Below are 19,145 nucleotides of genomic sequence, written 5' to 3'. Positions count from 1 at the left end.
GCATGATTGACAGGTGAGAGAATCTCAACATTTTTTAAACACTAATAAATCTTTTATTTTTCATCGCTGGGAAATATTCTCTGCACCTGATGAGAGGAGGGGTCTCTGAGTAAGATGGCCAAAAATCACAGACGTAAGTGGTAGCATTTTTTTCAAAAATCAATATACAGTGCAAACAGGAAGTAGTCAAGATTAGACTTTTAATTATAAGCTTTTTCATACCAACCACCAGCACCACCACACTTGCTTAGCTTTTTCAAACCAACCACCACCACCACCGCCACATTTGCTTAGCTTTTTCAAACCAAACAACCAACCACCACCTCAATTGCTTTGCTTTTTCAAACTAAACAACCACCACCAAATTGCCAAAAATCACAGCCTTAAGTGGTAGCATTTTTTCTAAAATCAATATGCAGTGCAAACAGGAAGTGATCAAGATTTGAGTTTTAATTATATAGATATTGTAAAGGTTGACTTAGAATGGTAATTTAGACGTTGAATCACCAGAGGTTGATCGGTAGTCCAGAACTTTGCTACATAGGTTTCTGATGAGGCTTTTGATGTGACGGTCCGAGTGAAGCTGATGGCCACAAAAAGTTTTATGTTGATGTTTTGCTAAAAAGCATCCAAACAATTACCAAGGAGGATGGAAAAAAGTTACAACATTGGATATGCCTATATGTGTGGCAAGTTTGATTTGATCACATTTTAGTAGACCAGCTCTATAATATAGTGAAAGTAGCATGCAGAGGAACATAAATGCTGCTTCTGTAGACTGACAAATGGCGCAGTCAGGCTGTGAGCATGTGTGAAGAAGGAAATAGGCTTGAAATCAGGAACCAGGTAGTCAAGAGATATTCCTTATTTCCTTTGGCCTGGTTGATGACTTAAAGATGGAAGATGAAATGGGCTGTTACAAGATGAGTAAAATCACAATAGTTAAGAGCATGAAACCAAGAAAGAGGACGAGTAGTAGGCCATGTAACCTCTCACATCTGCTCTGCTGTTAAATAGGATGGCTGATCTGATTGCAACCTCAATTCCGCATTCCTGTAAACCCAAGATAACTTATTGACATTTGGTGATCAAATAAATGTCTACTAGTTGAAAAATATCTGTCCTTCAGGAATAGATCATTATAATGCCATGGGTATGATCACACATTAGCTGACTTTCAAGGAATTAAGTCCCTAACCCAATTCATAGATTGTAGAATCAAGCCTTTATCCCACCGAGTGACCATTTACACTAATCGGCCATGGTGGTGGGTCCAGCGTTTGAGTTGCTGCCTTAAAGTGCTTGCAGCGGCAGAGACTTAGGTTGATTCTGACTATGGGTGCTGTCTGTACGGAGTTTGTATGTTCTCCCCGTGACCACGTGGGTTTTCTCCGAGATCTTTGGTTTCCTCCCACACTCCAAAGAGATCCAGGTTTGTAAGTTAATTGACTTGGTGTATGTTTAAAATTGTTCCTGGTGTGTAGGATAGTGTTAATGTGTGGGAATCGCAGTACGGTGCGGACTCGGAGGGCCGAAGGGCCTGTTTCTACGCCACATCTCCAAACTAAACTAAACAAACCTAATCCCATTTTATTCTTCTGCCATTCGCAGCATTTTCCCCAATATACCATCACTCACCTACACAGTATGCAATAAACCAGTTAACCCACGTGCCCATGGGACATAAGAGGAAACAAGAGCACCCAAAGGACACCAATGCTGTCACAGGGATAATGTACTAATTCCATTCAGACAGCACTGCTGTTCAGGATTGAACCTGGATCGCTGAATTTGTGAAACAGCAGTTCAACTCACTGAGCCACTGTGCTAACCAATTGTGAATAACCTCAGGATTCCCAGAGGGATCTATCAAAGCAATGCAGATGGAGCCAATAGCCTCCTGCATCTTTGGGAAGTCCACAATCTTCAAGTGTTCATGCATTCCTGCTGCTGGCCTCCAGGGAGATTAATTTAAATTTCTAATCTGAAATCTTTCTAATGTAGCAGTCTGCTACAATTATTCCTCGAAAGATCTGGTAGATGATGTTTGATGATCACTGTCAACTGAACCATTAATGGCAATATGATTCCAGGTGTTAGCCTGTAGCACATTTCAGTCAGCTTGCTCTGTGGTGAAGTATATGCAATTAAAATGCTACTGAGAATCTTTTTGTAGCTACAGACTCCTGTGGAAGGCAATTCAACTGTTCTCCCACCACCTCCTCTCATAGCAAGTGGTCCTGCTCGGTGAAATCTCTCCTTATTCTCTTCACATGATAAAGATCAAGAGGAACGACGACCAAGCTTCTATGACTATCATCGATATGATTTGGCTGTGACTTTCAAAACCATTACAAGTTCACAAAAGACAGAAGCATATTTCTCTAGAATAAACTCACCTTTACAACAATCACTTAGGAACTTGATTAGTTAGGGTCTCAATGGTCAAGGTGAGAAGGAAAGCAGAAGAACAGGGTTGAGAGGGGAATATAGATCAGCCATTATTGAATGACAGAGTAGTTTGATGGGCCGAATGGCAGAATTCTGCTTCTAGAAATTATGAATTTATGAATTTATAACTACAGATTGTTATCAAAGAGCAGACTCTTCCTGCTACGAAATGTTAGGATCTCCATCCAAGTTGCACACCTGCTATGGGAGCCCAATTTCATTGCTTGTGTGTGCAACAAATTGCTTCAGACTTCTGTGACGTTGTTTATTATAAGTTCAGCAAATATCTTTGACAGATTTGTAACCATCAGCGTTAAGTGGCAGGGATGATTGACTAATCCGCTTGTTGGTTTTGCCACCAGGAACATCCTTGGCCTTTTGAATTGTGTCATGTTATCTGTAACGTCTTCCTGGGGTAAGCAGACAGGCCCTTCTTTAACCATGAAGGATATGGATAAATGCTCTATGGTAACTATTTATCATCCTAGATTAATTATTGGCATCAAGTATTAACCAACACCCTTTTAACTTAGTTGTGATAGCTATCAAGCCATCAACTTAAACAGGGTCCGAAGAAGGGTCTCGACCCCAAACATCACCCATTCCTTCTTTCCAGAGATACTGATTGTCCCGTTGAGTTACTCCAGCATTTTGTGTCTATCTTTGATGGAAACCAGCATCTGCAGTTCTTTCTTACACATCAACTTAAACAACCAGGTCTTTACCCAAAAACAAAACTGTGCATGCAAACATGCAAAAATAACAAGATAAACTAAGCCTGCAGTTGGGTTTTACTGTCATGTGTAATTACATAATAATAAAACAAAATCTCAGCCCATTTCATGTATTTTTAAACCAGAACTCTCTCCACTTTGTATTAACAGCACAACATTAAACTTAATTACCATCATTTTAACATTTCATACTTTTAAATCCACTATGAGATTGCAATACTTGATATTACATGTATTCAGGATGCCATCTCAAGGTTGTGCTTGAGGCAGAAACATGTTGATGGAGCAACATATGGAGCTATAACTTTTATTAGATGCAAATAAAAATGGGTGCCTTTATCAAGCAGGGTGAGCATCTAAATGAACTACGTCCATTGTGAACCGTATCAAATTATACCGCATTTACTCAGTTAATATTTGATTCAGCTTGAATGCAAAATAATTTCTTACTTTCTACCATAAATTGTTTATATTCCTCAATTATTCATTCGTGCTGTTTTGCTACAAATTCTAAACCAGCCTTTTATGCTTTTGATGCTTTCTTTGGAGGTATATTGTAACAGTCTAATATTCGATAGACCAGTGCAGAGAATGCAATTAAAAACCTAGTGTTTTAACCATGTTATGCATCTGCAAATGTCCACATCCCCAATACATTAAGGTGATTGGACATGCTCACAGCGTGTGATCCTGTCAGTAATTACAGGCTGAGATATTTAATAATGCTGGTGAAATCCTACCAGCAGCAAGGATCTGTGATGTAGAAGCAGAAAAGTCACCAAACAGAATTACTGAGAGGGCTTCATGTATATAAAGGGTAGCACAGTCTCTTGGAAGAAGGAAATGCTGTGCAAAAAAAAGACAAAAAAAACATTTGTCTTCTTTGAGGTTGATTCAGAAGAAATGCAATCTCAAATTAAAGAAAGGACAATGAAATCAGAGGGACATTATGTTATGTGAAAGAAGACAACTGCTCGGTATGTGCAATTTCAATAATTCCAAGGACTGTTATGCAAGATTGATAGAGGTTTAGTTACACTACTGCATATAAATATGGATGGATAGTCCTTAGGATTTAAGAAGGTGTCTCAAAGCAATGCTGTGCAGGAAGCTATCGCCAGTTGCCAAGTCACCAACAGTGAGTGATATTCTGTTGCACCCCAGGGTCTAGAAAGATGTATAACAAACATAAGCCTTGGGAAAGGCTCTGAGTATTTAATTTGAGCAGATTGGAGCAGAACAGATTTGAGTATAGAAATTGGAAGGTCCTGTTCCAATTATGTAAGATGTTGATGAGGCTGCATTTGGAGCATTGTGTTCGGATTTGGGCACCATGTTGTAGTAAAGATGTTGTTAAGTTGGAACGGGGTACTGATTGTGGATGATCAGCCATGATCACATTAAATGGCATGATCGCATTAAAGGGCCAAATGACCTACGCCTGCACCTATTTTCTGTATCTATGTATCTATGAAAGGGTGCACAGGTGATTTACAAGGATGTTGCAAGGACTCGAGGGTCTGAACAACAGGGAGAGGTTGAGCAGGATGGAACTCTATTCCCTGGAGCGCAGGATGATGAGGAATGATCTTACAGAGGTGTATAAAATCATGAGAGGAATAGATCAGGTGTTTGCACAGAGTCTCTTGCCCAGAGTGGGGGAATCGAGAACCAGAGGGCATAGGTTTACGGTGAAGTAGGAAAGATTTGATAGGAATCTGAAGGGGTAACCTTTTCACACAAAGTGTGGTGGGTGTATAGAACTGGCTGCCAGAGGGAGAAGTTGAGGCAGGGACTATCTCAATGTTAAAGAAGCAATTAGACAGGTACATGGATATGACAGGCAAATCCAGGCATTGGAAAACATTTGAGGAAGGAATTTCAGAGTATTAATCATCATAAGAAGGGACATCAGATTTGATCAGATCAGTTCATGCAACAAGATATTGTGTTAGAGATTGTATGGGGTGTGCAGGTTTGAACTACATTATTTTGTGTCTATCATTGTCTCTCACAGCCAAACTTATTAAAGATGAAATTCTCTCTTACTTTGGACACTGACCACGTTAGCCTGGTCCCGATGGACAACACAGAATCGTGATCCTTTCACGTTGAACCCTTGACTTAAAGAATTAGAACAAAGAGCATTGCTTCACTGCTCACCCCAACTTTCTACATCACCATCACCTGGTGTAGGTACAAATAAACTACATACTATCTGGCCAATGACGCATAAATACCAACTCATGGATACCACAGCACCAAAATCAATTTTGTTTGAAACATATTTTTCTTCAAGATAACCTGACATTGAGAAATGTTCTGTAGAATTCTCACTGTGAGAACAGTCTACAGTATACAATCCATCCAAGTCACAGATTACTGTATCTAATTCATTCCTTACCATTTCTTCCCATTAGGCTTCACGCTTCTTGGTTCTATTTTACATTCAAGTAGATTGTCGACAATATCCTTTGATACCATAATCATGGAAGACTTTTTTTTACTTTCGTTTAGTCTAGTTTAGAGATACAGCGTGGAAACATGCCTTTCGGCCCACCGTGTCCGCATTGACTAGCGACCCCTGCACACTAACACTATCCTACACATTTGGAACAATTTACAATTTACTGAAGCCAATTAACCTTTGTACTCTGAAGAAGGGTCTCGACTCGAAACGTCACCTAATCGTTTTCTCCAGATATCCCGTCTGACCAGCTGAGTTACTCCAAGGTAGACAAAAATGCTGGAGAAACTCAGCGGGTGGAGCGAAGGAATAGGTGATGGTTCGGGTCGAGAGCCTTCTTCAGCCTACTCCAGCATTTTGTATTTATCTTCAACCTGCAAACCTTTTCTTTTTTTTTTTCTCTCTTTTTTTACATTTTATTTTTATTAGAAGTACAATAAGTTACAGTAATACACACCACATATATCTTATTACATTTGTTGTACCCCTTCATTTTTTGAGCTTTAAGAGAGATAGAAATAAAAGAAATAAGGAAAGTGAGAAAGAGTCGTGATATTGCAAGAAAGTGTTGGGAAAAGAAAGCCCATTAGAAAGAGAGAAGAAAGTTAAGAAATAGACCCTAGAAAAGAAAGAAAAAAAAGAGAAACAATCGCTCTATTATAAAAAACTCCGCAAAAAGGGATACACCAACCATATTTTTCATCCCCCGTTGCACCTTATGCTTGTAGTAAGTCCATAAATGCAGACCACGTCTTTTGGAAGTGGTCTGCTTTGCCTGCGAGGAGGAGTTTCATATCTCAACCTCAAATCTTTAACCTGCAAACCTGTACGTCTTTGGAGTGTGTGAGAAAACCTGAGAAAACCCACGCAGGTCATGAAGAGAACGTACAAACTCTGTACTGCTCCTTATTTGAACATCAAATAAATCCTGCCACAACAATAATGTCTCCCCTTCATATTATTCTTCCATTTTTGCATGAGTGCCAGAGAGCTAGGGCCATCTTATTAACACGACTAAGCCCACTCTGGATGGCATTGCGAACTGTGCCCTAGTTTTCTGTTTTCATTGCCTGGCCAGCATCAAATGTCTAGCTAAAAGAAAGTTTCTTAGAACCATATATAACCATATAACATTTACAGCACGGAAACAGGCCATCTCGGCTCTACAAGTCGGTGCCGAACAATTATTTTCCCCATCTACCTGCACTCAGACCATAACCCTCCATTCCTTTCCCATCCATATACCTATCCAATTTATTTTTTAAATGATAAAATCGAACCTGCCTCCACCACTTCCACTGGAAGCTCATTCCACACAGCTACCACTCTCTGAGTAAAGAAGTTCCCCCTCATGTTACCCCTAAACTTCTGTCCCTTAATTCTGAAGTCATGCCCTCTTGTTTGAATCTTCCCTACTCTCAATGGGAAAAGCTTGTCCACGTAACTCTGTCTATCCCTCTCATCATTTTAAAGACCTCTGTCAAGTCCCCCCTTAACCTTCTGCGCCCCAGAGAATAAAGACCTAACTTATACAACCTTTCTCTGTAACTTAGTTGTTGAAACCCAGGCAACATTCTAGTAAATCTCCTCTGCACTCTCTTTAATTTGTTGACTTCCTTCCTATAATTGGGCGACCAAAATTGTACACCATACTCCAGAATTGGTCTCACCAATGCCTTGTACAATTTTAACATTAACATAACATTACATCCCAACTTCTATACTCAATGCTCTGATTTATAAAGGCTAGCATACCAAAAGCTTTCTTTACCACATGAGATTCCACCTTCAGGGAACTATGCACAGTTATTCCTAGATCCCTCTGTTCAACTGCATTCCTCAATTCGCTACCATTTACCATGTACGTCCCATTTTGATTTGTCCTGCCAAGATGTAGCACCTCACACTTATCAGCATTAAACTCCATCTGCCATCTTTCAGCCCATTCTTCCAGATGGCCTAAATCTCTCTGTAGACTTTGAAAATCTACTTCATTATCCACAACACCACCTATCTTAGTATCATCTGCATACTTACTAATCCAATTTACCACACCTTCATCCAGATCATTGATGTACATGACAAACAACAGTGGACCCAACACAGATCCCTGAGGCACCCCACTAGTCACCTGCCTCCAACCCGACAAACAGCCATCCACCATTATTCTCTGCCATCTCCCATTCTGCCACTGTTGAATCCATCTTGCTACTCCTGCATTTATACACAACAATTGAACCTTCTTAACCAACCTTCCATGAGGACCCTTGTCAAAGGCCTTACTAAAGTCCATATAGACAACATCCACTGTTTTACCCTCATCAATTTCCCTAGTAACCTCTTCAAAAAATTCAAGAAGATTAGTCAAACATGACCTTCCAGGCACAAATCCATGTTGACTGTTCCTAATCAGACCCTGTTTATCCAGATGCTTATATATATTATCTCTAAGTATCTTTTCCATTAATTTGCCCACCACTGAAGTCAAACTAACAGGTCTATAATTGCTAGGTTTACTCTTAGAACCCTTTTTAAACAATGGAACAACATGCGCAGTACGCCAATCCTCAGGCACTATTCCCGTTTCTAATGACGTTTGAAATATTTCTATCATAGCCACTGCTATTTCTACACTAATTTCCCTCAATGTCCTAGGGAATATCCTGTCAGGACCTGGAGACTTATCCACTTTTATATTTTTCAAAAGTGTCAGTACTTCTTTTTCTTTGAATCTCATAGTATCCATAGCTACTCTACTTGTTTCCCTTACCTCACATAATTCAATATCCTTCTCCTTGGTGAATACCGAAGAAAATAAATTGTTCAATATCTCCCCCATCTCTTTTGGCTCTGCAGATAGCTGTCCATTCTGTCTCTCTAATGGACCAATTTTATCCCTCGTTATCCTTTTGCTATTAATATAGCTGTAGAAACCCTTTGGATTTACTTTCACCTTACTTGCCAAAGCAACCTCATATCTTCTTTTAGCTTTTCTAATTTCTTTCTTAAGATTATTTTTACATTCTTTATACTCCTCAAGCACCTCATTCACTCCATGCTGCCTATAATTATTGTAGATCTCTCTCTTTTTCCGAACCAAGTGTCCAATTTCCCTTGAAAACCATGGCTCTTTCCAATTTTTACTATTTCCTTTCAACCGAACAGGGACATAAAGATTCTGTACTCTTAAAATTTCCCCTTTAAATGTCCTCCATTTCTCTTCTACATCCTGCCCATAAAACAAAATGTCCCAGTTCACTCCTTTTAAATCATTTCGCATCTCATCAAAGTTAGCCTTTCTCCAATCAAAAATCTCAACCCTGGGTCCAGTTTTGACCCTCTCCATAATTATATTGAAACTAATGGTATTGTGATCACTGGCCCCGAAGTGCTCCCCAACGCATACCTCCACCACCTGACCTGTCTCATTTCCTAACAGGAGGTCCAGCACTGCCCCTTCTCTAGTAGGTACCTCTATGTATTGCTGCAAAATACTATCCTGCACACATTTTACAAACTCCAAACCATCCAGCCCATTTACAGAATGTGTTTCCCAGTCTATGTGTGGAAAGTTGAAAACTTCCACAATTACTACCTTGTGCTTACTACTAATATCTGCTATCTCCTTACATATTTGCTCTTCCAATTCCCGATCCCCATTTGGCGGTCTATAATACACCCCTATAAGTGTTGCTACACCTTTCCCACTTCTCAGTTCCAGCCAAATAGCCTCCCTAGATGAGCCCTCCAATCTATCCTGCCAAAGCACTGCTGTAATATCTTCCCTGACAAGCAATGCAACACCTCCACCTCTTGCCCCTCTAATTCTATCACACCTGAAGCAACGAAATCCTGAGATATTTAGTTTCCAATCACAGCCCTCCTGCAACCATGTTTCACTGATCGCCACAACATCATACTTCCAGGTATCAATCCAGGCTCTAAGCTCATCCATCTTTCTTACAATGCTCCTAGCATTAAAATATGCACATTTAAGAAACCCACCGCCTCTTATTCTCTGTTTATTTTCTTTTTCTTCTTTCTCCCCTATATTTTGTGTCCGAGTGCTTCCCTTCTCTGCCTCCTGCCTCACACTCTGTCTACTAGCTTTCTCTATTTGAGTCCCTCCCCCCAACCATTCTAGTTTAAAGTCTCCCCAGTAGCCTTTGCAAATCTCCCCGCCAGGATATTGGTCCCCCTCGGGTTCAAGTGCAGCCCATCCTTTCTGTACAGGTCACACCTTCCCCAAAAGAAGTCCCAATGATCCAGAAACTTGAATCCCTGCCCACTGCACCAGTCCTTCAGTCACGCATTTATCCTCCATCTCGCTCCATTCCTACTCTCACTGTCGCGTGTCACAGGCAGTAATCCTGAGATGGTTACTTTTTTGGTCCTTTTCCTTAACTCTCCTCCCAACTCCCTAAATTCTCCCTTCAGGACCTCTTCTCTTTTTTTACCTATGTCATTGGTACCTATATGTACCACGACCTCAGGATCCTCTCCCTCTGATTTCAGGATATCTTGGACGCGTTGAGACACATCCGTGACCCTGGCACCAGGGAGGCAGACCACCATCCGGGTCTCCCGACTGCGTCCACAGAATCGCCTATCCGACCCCTTAACTATAGAGTCCCCAATCACTATTGCCCTCCTCTTTTTTTCCCTACCTTTCTGAGCAACAGGGCCGGTCTCTGTGACGGAGGCCCAGCCACTGTCGCTACCCCCGGGCAGGCTGTCCCCCCCAACCGTACTCAAACAGGAGTCTGAGAAGTCTGCCATGTGTGTGCACATTACGAATTCCATTAACTATTCAATACCACATCATAACCAAACTTGCACAATTCTCAGTATTCATCTCAAATCATGCACAAAGCCAGCATTTGAATCCGGCTGTCATATTTATGCTTTTGCAGTATAAGTTTGATGGAAAAGTGAGTTTTAGCTTTAGTTTTTAGTTATAAAGGTACAGCATTGAAACAGGCCCTTCGGCCCACCGAGTCCACACTGACCAGCGATCCCCACACGTTAACGCTATCCTACACACACTGGGGACAATTTACATTTATACCAAGCCAATTAACCTACAAACCTGTACGTCTTTGGAGTGGAGGAGGAAACTAAAGATCTTGTAGAATACCCACGCAAGTCACAGGGAGAACATACAAGCTCCGTGCAGACATACACCCGTAGTCAGGATCGAACCCGGGTCTCTGACGGTGTAAGGCAGCAACTCTACCGGTATGTCACTGTGCCGCCCAATAACATTGTGAGTGGAAGGAAGGGAAGGGTTAGATACTGTTCGATCTATTTAAACCATTCTTCCAATGACTTGAATCCAGATGCAGGGTCTCAGTATGAGATGCCTCCACAGATGATGTGGCTCCACAGCCTCCACAGATGATGCCTGATCTACCTGCACAAATGATGCCTGATCTGCCTCCATAGATGATGCCTGGCCTGCCTAGCTCCTACAGCAGTTTGATTTTGCTCTCTGATAACTTCCAATGTCTTGTCTAGATAAATGAAAAATTGTATCAATTTGCACATCTGAGTACCTCAAGCTGAGAGAAAAATTGACTTATTTCTGCAAAACCATTTGCAGCAAAAAAATGTTCCATCCTCTCCACATATTCCAAGTACAATTCAGTTGAATTATTGTAGGAAACTTTAGTAGCAATATACCACAACACAAATGAATCAAGCACAAAAGCACTGGGCCAGTGAATCCCATAGCTCCAGAGACATACCCCCAATATTTCAAGCAACACTTTCTTCTGTAGCCATCTTGGTCGATCTTCTGTCATCCTCATCACCAATGCAAGGTTCTTTTGTATAATTGTTTAGGTGCAATGGTCCAATCTGTGTTTAAATAAAGTTCAGTGCTTTCAGAACACAAATAAAAGCTTACAGTTCAGTAGGTCTAACCATGTGCATCTCTACTTGTGAGCCCATTTCATTTAGTGATGTCATCTGATCACAAGAGGAAGATCATACCAACAGAATCACAATTTCCTTTAAAGTAACTCTCCCAACAAGGGATGTAGTCCCCAACTATCCAGTTCATGGCTTCTTCTGAATGAATGGCCCATGGTGATAGCAGCCATGTGGAATTTGTGTAAATGATATCAAAACCTGTATTGTAATCCAATAGATGCAATCCAGTAGACAACTAAGTGCTGGTACAAATAGCTTTCCTTGCCTTTGGTGTCTATTGCAGATTGTCTTCCATAATCTGTTTAAGCTGTTTATGGTCCTGGACACCTAATCTAATTAATAGATTGTATTTTTTAAACTTTAGTAATCTGTCTGTAATATTAAAAATTCCAAATAGTTAAACATCTAGTTTTTGTTTTCTTTTTAGAGGTGCTTGTATGCCACTCCTGGTAGCCACCTTATGCTACAGTGTCTGATGCACCTTGACATGGGGTGGTGCATACAAATGCTGAGATTATCCTCAATCTGAAAGGACACCACACATGCCAGAATATTGGGAAAGTCTCACTATTCAAGCACGTGGATCATTCAAGTTGGGCGTGTGGTAAGGTTGCGAAATAAATTTGAGCAATTCACAGAGCCTCATACCATAATCATGTAGGTCACGTTTCATCAATGGCAGTACAGCAATTTCAGTGGGGAGTACTGAACATGAATCGAACAAGAATCATCTTTCCAACATTCCATCCAATTATCAATCCCCATGGGATCTACTAATTGATTTTCACACATTGCGTTTTCCCTTCACAAACATCCAATCCTCTCTTCATCCACCACTCATCTCCTCAACTGCCTTCCTCGACTATGGTAATCCTTTCTCCACTCAGCCATGTCATAAGGTCATAAGGAATAGGAGTAGCATTCAGCCATTTGGCTCATCAAGTCTACTCCACCATTCAATCATGGTTGATCTATCTCTCCCTCCTAACCCCATTCTCCTGCCTTCTCCCCATAACATCTGACACCTGTACTAATCAAGAATCTATCTATGTCTGCCTTAAAAATACCCACTGGCTTGGCCTCGACAGCCTTCTGTGGCAAACAATTCCACAATTCACCACCTTCTGACTAAAGATGTCTTCTTCATTATCTTCGGCCCCACAATTATGTTCCCCAAAAGGTTTCCTCCACACAATACAATACAACACAATACAATACGGGTTTATTCGTCACATTGCACATAAAGTGCAAGTGAAATGAATATGTCAGCAGCGATACAGTGAGAAAGAACACACAATACACAATAAAAAACTTTTTAAAAAACTACACCATGCCTTATCTCTGAGGAAAGGCTTTTGCTGCACTGCCATTCTTTGTGCCACATGCTTAATGGAATGTCAGAGCATGGATGCTCACACATTATATTTTTGTTTTGGAAATACTTTGTGATTTATAATCTCTGTTAAAATTAGCTTCTCTAAATTAAACATCCTTCATTTAAAATAAATGTTTTTATGGCTGGAAGTATGTCTTCTTTGGTTAGGAGAGGAAACCACCAGTCAAAATGGTGATTATAGACAGCCACATGTCTTCAGAAAAGAGCCTAAAGTACTGCAGTAAATTAATCTTTGAAATATAGGTGGATACAGTATAATCTCCTATAGGTAAGGGTACTTGAAATACTCTTAACACTTAAGGACTTGATTGAAGTTCAGGACACGAGAACAGATACAGCTGATGCCAAATATAAGTTCATAAATTCATAAGTTTTCAGAGCATAATTAGGCCATTCAATCCATCAACTCTATTCTGCCATTCAATCATGGCTGATCTATCTTTTCCTCTCCACCCCATTTTCCTGCCTTCACCCCATAACCCTGACACCCTTACTAATCATGAATCTATCAATCTCTGCCTTAAAAATATGGTGCACGATATAAGATTTAAAAAGAATTATAAATTAACAGCAGCCCAACAGTGCATTCGACAAGTGCTACGACAGACCACCTAATGTTATAAATACCTGATATAAATGTTATAAATAGTTCCAGTACCGGCTGTTAGGCAGTAGACAATACACAATCTGATGAAACAAGAATCTGCAGTTTGCTTTACAGGACTATTTTGAGAAAATAGAAATAATGAATTTTGAGCAACATCCAAAGAAAAAATGAACACTCCTGTAAAAAGGAATAAAACATTTTCAGCAGTAAGACATCACTAGCTGAAAAGATAAAGTAATAACAACAGAGGCTGACTCAAGCTTGAATGATTTCATAGTGCAACAGAGCAGGAACTGTTTATAAAGAAGAAAAACCCATTAAAAACGGACCAAAATAGCCTTACTATATGAACATTGTACATTGTTGCCACACGTTTTAAAAAAGATAAACATAGGAAAGATGATGGTCAAAAATTCTCTCCGATTTTATAGCTGAGATTATGGAACTAAATGCTCAGACGATTTATGATCGCACAGAAACGTAATAAGTCCCAAAGTGCACTATTAAGGAAACGTTCTTCTAGTATTGGTAGCCTGCTGGAACAGTTGGTGGAGTGAGAGACTGCAACCACGAGGAATCTTGGCAGGAGACTAATCTTGAAACTGTTTTCAGCAAGGTCTAACTGGGCTAGAAATGTTCACTTAGCAAGATTGAGTGGGGGTGGGGGTAGTGGTGATGGGGGTGGGGGGCAGGAAGGGAGGGGGTGTGGGGCAGTGATGGAGATTCATTATCCAAGCTCAAAAAGCCCTATTATTAACATTATGTTTTTTAGCACAACAGAATAAACTCTCCAAACTCACTGTCTGGAGGAAGGTCTCGACAAGAAATGTCACCCATTCTTTCTCTCCAGATATGCTGCCTGTCCCATTGAGTTGCTCCAGCATTTTGTGGCTCTCTTCAAAGTCAAGATATTTATTGTTAATTAGTTCAAGTAACTAGTATCCTTTCCCTATCCACTTGGCATAATCAAGGGAAACAATACTAACCATGAATGACTGTAAAACTATGTTACCTAATTCTCCTGACCCAGTCAAGAAAAACAAAATGGTCCAAATTGACCTAATTAAGAATCTCCACACACTTGGCCTCATCAATTTGGTTGCAAAACATCACAGATGGCACCAACTAGTAAAAATAATATCAATGTTAAAAGAAGATAAGGTGGTCAGAAGTTACAGAGATGCAGAGTCCATTCATTGGCCTTTGTCTAAGAAGGACCTCTTCCCAGAACTTTATTTCTGTGAAAGATGACTTGTACATTTGCAACTCATTATTATCTTTTTCTCGCTTGTCAGAATTGTACAAGTGGTTTAGAAACTCATTGAAAATCATAACCTGTGTTCATTTAAAATAATATAATTATGTTTAATCTTCTTCATTAGCTGGTAGTATCTCCCACTTGGGTTGGAGGGAATAGCAACATTCAAAATAGTCATTAATGACAGCTAAACCTCTTCAGTAAAGAGAGTAAAACACTGAAGTAAATTACTTTGAAATATAGATTGATAGTATAATCTCCCAAAAGTGATGGTACTTGAAGATACTTATAACTGATAACACTTAAGGTCTTGACATAAGTTTAAGACTACAGTAGGAATACTCAATATCAAAAACAAAGTGAGAAAACGATCATCTTTTAAGTTGCAGAAAGACGTGGAGAGAATGGAAGGAATGTCTGTGATAGAAACATAGAAACATAGAAAGTAGGTGCGAGAATAGACCACCAGGTCCGTCGAGCCCGCACCGCCATTCGCTCATGTCTGAACACTAAACAGACACACTTACCCACAAACAGTAGACACAAGACACAGAACACAAGACACTACCCTCCCCTTTATACCGCTATCACCCCTCTCCACCCCAAGAACCGCGTGATCTCCTGGGGGAGGCAAAAAACCGGATAAAAACCCAGGATAAAATGCAAACCAAAGTTATCAAGGTATGAATTAGATTAAAATGAAATTGAAATATCCTGCAATGTCAATGTGAGAGAAATAAGATAGCTGGTAGACAAAAATGCTGGTGAAATTCAGCGGGTGAAGCAGCATCTATGGAGCGAAGGAAATAGGCGACGTTTCGGGTCAAGACCCTTTTTCAGACTGATGTGAGGGTGGTGGGGGGGGGGGGGGGCGGGAAGAAGAAAGGAAGAGGCGGAGACAGTGGGCTGAGGGAGAGCTGGGGAGGGGAGGAGAAAGCACGGACGAATTGACCAGGGATTTACGGAGGGAGCGGTCTCTGCGGAAAGCAGACAGGGGAGGAGATGGGAAGATGTGGCCAGTGGTGGGATCCCGTTGGAGGTGGCGAAAATGCCGGAGGATTATTTGTTGTATGTGACGGCTGGTAGGGTGGAAGGTGAGGACAAGGGGGACTCTGCCCTTGTTACGAATGGGGAGATGGGGAGTGAGAGCCGAGTTACGGGGTATAGAAGAGACCCTGGTGAGAGCCTCATCTATAGTAGAAGAGGGGAACCCAAAGAATGAGGACATCTCCGATGCCCTGGGTTGAAACACATAATCCTGGGCGCAGATGCAGCCTAGACGGAGGAATTGGGAATAGGGAATGGAATCCTTACAGGAGCGGGGTGGGAGAAGTGTAGTCCAGATAGCCATGGGAGTCAGTGGGCTTATAGTGGATGTCGGTCAGTAGTCTATTACCTGCGATGGAGATAGTGAGGTTTAGAATTGGTAGGGAAATGTCGAAAATGGTCCAGGTGTATTTGAGTGCTGGATGGAAGTTAATGGGGAATTGGATGAAGTCAGTGAGTTGTGTATGGGTGCAGGAGGTAGCACCAATGCAGTCGTCGAAGTAGCGAAGGTAGAGTTTGGGGATAGGGGCTTGGTATGCCTTGAAAAAAGATTGTTGGATGTGCCCTTCAAAGAGGCAGGCCTAGCTAGGGCCCATGCGCGTGCCCATAGCTACGCCTTGTATTTGGAGGAAATGGGAGGAGTCAAACAAAAAGTTGTTAAGGGTAAGGACCAGCTCCGCTAGGTGGAGGAAAGAATCAGTAGACAGGGATTGGTTGGTTCTGCGGTTGAGGAAGAAACGGAGGGCTTTAAGACCCTCCTGGTGGGGGATGGAGGTGTAAAGTGACTGGACATCCATAGTGAAGATGAGGGAATGGGGGCCTAGAAAACAGAAGTCATGGAGTAGATGAAGAGCATGTGAGGTGTCTTGAACATAGGTAGGGAGGGATTTAACCAGGGGGGATAGGATGGAGTCGAGTTATGTGGAAATAAGTTCGGCAGGGCATGAACAGGCAGAGACAATGGGTCTGCCAGGACAGTCAGGTTTGTGGATTTTGGGGAGAAGGTAAAATCGGGCGGTGCGGGGCTGGGGAACGATGAGGTTGGAGGCTTGGGAGGGCAGGGAGCCGGAGTTATGAAGTCAGTGATAGTGTTAGAGATCATGGCCTGGTGCTCGTCTGTGGGGTCATGGTCCAAGGATGAGTAGGAGGAGGTGTCTGAGAATTGGCACGTGGCCTCAGCCTTGTCGAGATCAGTGCGTCAGACTACCATGGCACTTCCATTGTCGGCAGGTTTGATCACACAGTCTGGGTTGTTGCGGAGTGAGTGGAGGGCTGAACATTCAGGGGGGGAGAGGTTAGAGTGAGAAAGGGGAGTGAAAAAGTTGAGTCAGTTGATGTCTCACCGGCAGTTTGAAATAAAATGGTCTAAAGCAGGTAGATGGCCATTAGGGGGAGTCCAAGAGGAGGGGGTCCAATGGAGAGGGTCCAATGGAGATGGGAGAAGGGGTCATCACTGGGGAGGTGATGACTCCTTCCCGTGGAAAAACGCTTTGATGCGGAGGCGATGGGTTGAAGAGCTCCACATCGTGGCGGACGCGGAACTCATTGAGGTGGGGACGGAGGGGAGCAAAGGTGAGGCCTCTGCTGAGGACAGACCGTTCGGTATCCGAGAGGAGGAGGTCAGGGGGGATGGTGAACACACGGCAAGGATGGGGGTTGGGGCCGGAGGAAGGCAGGTGAGTGGCCGGAGGCCGAGGCGATCTGGTCGAGGGGTAGAGGGTGGTAACGGAGGAGGGGGGTATGAGGACTATAGTGTGGGTGGGGAGGAGCTGGGGTCATATGGTTTGAGGGGGAAGGGGATCAAAGGGGGTCAAAGACAATCGCTGAAAAGTTGCGTTAGTGGGACAGACCCTTTATGGCCATGGACTCCAAGATTTCCTGTACATCAGTGCTGTTAATGGTTTTGCCATTAACTGTATCGTTTTCCTTACATTCATCCTTCCAATGTTTGACCTCTTAAAGGGTGCTTGCACAGGTTAAACTCCATCTGCATTTCCCTGCACATATCTGTAATTGATCTAAATGTTGGTGCATCCTTTGCTAGTCTTCCTCAATGTCCACAACTCCACCAATTTTAATGTTGCCTGCAAACTTACTAACCAACCCAGCCACACTTATGTCCAAATCAGTATACATGTCACAAGTAACCAAGGTCCAAGCACAAATACCTGCGGAACAGCATGTTACAGACCTCCAGCCAGAATAATATTCTTCCACCACTTCACTTCGTCTTCTATAGATAAGCAAGTCCTGAATATAAGAGCAGGGACGTTCTACTGCATTTGTACGGGGTCTTGGTGTGACCACACCTGGAGTATTGCGTACAGTTTTGGTCTCCTAATCTGAGAGGGAGTACAGAGAAGGTTCACCAGACTGATTCCTGGGATGGCAGGACTTTCATATGAAGAAAGACTGGATAGACTCGGCTTGTATTCGCTAGAATTTAGAAGATTGAGGGGGGATCTTATAGAAACTTACAAAATTCTTAAGGGGTTGGACAGGCTAGATGCAGGAAGATTATTCCCGATGTTGGGGAAGTCCAGGACAAGGGGTCACAGTTTAAGGATAAAGGGGAAATTCTTTTAGGTCCGAGATGAGAAAAACATTTCTCTGGAACTCTCTGCCACAGAAGGTAGTTGAGGCCAGTTCATTGGCTATATTTAAGAGGGAGTTAGATGTGGCCCTTGTGGCTAAAGGGATCAGGGGGTATGGAGAGAAGGCAGGGATGGGATACTGAGTTGGATGATCAGCCATGATCATATTGAATGGTGGTGCAGGCTCGAAGGGCCGAATGGCCTACTCCTGCACCTATTTTCTATGTTACTATGTTTCTATGAATCTAGACTACCAGGTAATCATGGGTCCCATGCATTATAATCTTCTAGATAAGCCTACCATGAGGAAATGGATCAAATGCCTTACTAAAATCAATGCCCTATAATCACTGCCCTACTCCCATCAATCACCTTTGCCACCTCCTTAAAAAATCAATCAAATTGATAAGACATGACCTCCCGTGGACAAAGCCATTAAGCCATGAAGTTAGCATAAAGCATCATCTTTAAAACACATAAAGAAGATTTCTTCATCTCTCTCCCTCTCTTTCTCGCTCTCTTTCTCTCTATCTTGCTCTCTCTCCTTCACTCTCTCCTCTCTCTGTCTGTCTCTCTCTGTCCATCTCTGTCTGTCTCTCTGTCTCTCTCTCTCTCTCACACACACACACATATATATATACACCATTTAAACATTTA

This window comes from Amblyraja radiata, chromosome 11 (assembly GCF_010909765.2).
Source record: "Amblyraja radiata isolate CabotCenter1 chromosome 11, sAmbRad1.1.pri, whole genome shotgun sequence".
Lineage (NCBI taxonomy): Eukaryota > Metazoa > Chordata > Chondrichthyes > Rajiformes > Rajidae > Amblyraja > Amblyraja radiata.
Note: the sequence above shows the minus strand (reverse complement) of the source record.